Source organism: Tupaia chinensis, unplaced genomic scaffold (assembly GCF_000334495.1).
Source record: "Tupaia chinensis unplaced genomic scaffold, TupChi_1.0 Scaffold145627_1, whole genome shotgun sequence".
NCBI classification, from domain to species: domain Eukaryota; kingdom Metazoa; phylum Chordata; class Mammalia; order Scandentia; family Tupaiidae; genus Tupaia; species Tupaia belangeri.
In genome coordinates this window covers 30,368-31,939 of record NW_006205484.1, presented here as the reverse complement: position 1 = coordinate 31,939, position 1,572 = coordinate 30,368, and the positions used below count along the sequence as shown (strand labels likewise).

Below are 1,572 nucleotides of genomic sequence, written 5' to 3'. Positions count from 1 at the left end.
CATATGAATAATCTTTTTTAGCTCTGGAACTGTTTTGTGGGCTTTATTTTTTTAATGTGGACATCGTATTTCATTTTTGAGGAAAATGTATATTGTTTTTGTGTATTTGGGAAACAAGGGTAAAACATGGTAGTATAATGTGAAACTACACATTTAAATACTTTAAATTCTTACAGAAAACATTTTAAGAATTATTCTCTGCTGAATAAAAACATATAAAAACATAACAAAATTCAGTAAGAGGAAAGGTAACTTGGTTGTACTTTTTGTAACTGCAAGTTCGATCGTGTTGATGAGGAAAAGTACAGCAATAATCTCTTCTGTAACTTATTAATAGTAATGTTATTGTTGTAGCCCTATCTTAACATCTTAACTCATGTTTTAAAAGATTTCTAGTATCATGAAAGGCCTACTTCGGTGAGACCCATTAAAATACCAGTTGATTTTTGGCAGGGATCTTTTGCTGCAACTTAACGCAAGTTTTTGAGAACTGTTAGCTGGCTATAAGGCTCTAATTGGAAATTTGTACTTTTTATCTACAGCAAAACATTTATTTTGTCAATCCAATTTGCTACCAAAATATTTTTTAGATAAATGTGTGCATGTGTTTGTTTAGAAGTCAGAAACCTTAAACACTGGTCTTATTCTCCATTGGGACTCATTATTGCATTGTCTTCTGTTACCAAAAACAGACTTTGCCGAGTTTTTTCGCCCTATATTTCTCAACAAAATTTGACTAAAAAGTGCAGAAAGTATTTGCTTTTAAGTGATATAATAAGCAGTAGTTAATGCTTAAAGTTGTAAGCTCTGAATATGAAGTGGGCATTATGATTTTGTGTACTCTTGAAATGGTTGACTTTATCTTTGTGGTTTATTTTATTTTTCTAGATGAAACTTACCTCATGTATAATTTGGTTAAATAAAATAGTAGGTCATTGAAATTTTAATAGAATCAGGTAAAACAAAAAGTTTCAATTTATTCGAGTTACAACTTTATAGTCATTGACCAAAAGGCGCACTAAAAATGTAAGTTATTTTTAAATATCATCTGAAATAAAAAGATACTTTTAAGAAAGGAAAAAGCTGAAGATGTATATTTAGACCAGCACACAGTTTTGATTTGAATTAGCCTTATTCTGATGTTAGTTAGCTTTTAGATATTTTGTACACATTTTCACTTACTTTATGATTGAGACCAGAAAACCTGTAGGTATGGCCCTACAGGGCAAGTGAGAAACTACTTCTCTCTAGTCAGAAATGCTTGCCTCTCTGAGTGAAAGTGCTTCTTTGAGATGAGCCACAGAGGGGGCACATTTTACTCAACTTTTCCACTGTAAGCTAATAGTCTGCTCTTGCTTTCTTTGTTTTTAAACTTTGCTTCCCATATTGTTTTTAATTTTGCTTACGATTAGAAATTGTGAGTGACTCCATTAATGTTTAAAATGTGGGGAGATGAATCAGATTTAACATGTATGTAAGATCAGTTCTTTAATAGGAAATCTAGTCCAAAAATAGCAACAATAGGACCAGGTTAAAAGATGTAGTAATTTTTAAAGAACATATACTTGGTCT

General features: G+C 31.0%; 1 pseudogene; it reads left to right on the top strand.

The window, feature by feature from the left end:
• Positions 1-1,572, top strand: part of LOC102496986 (lamina-associated polypeptide 2, isoforms beta/gamma pseudogene) — a 4,498-nt pseudogene that overhangs the window by 1,778 nt on the left and 1,148 nt on the right.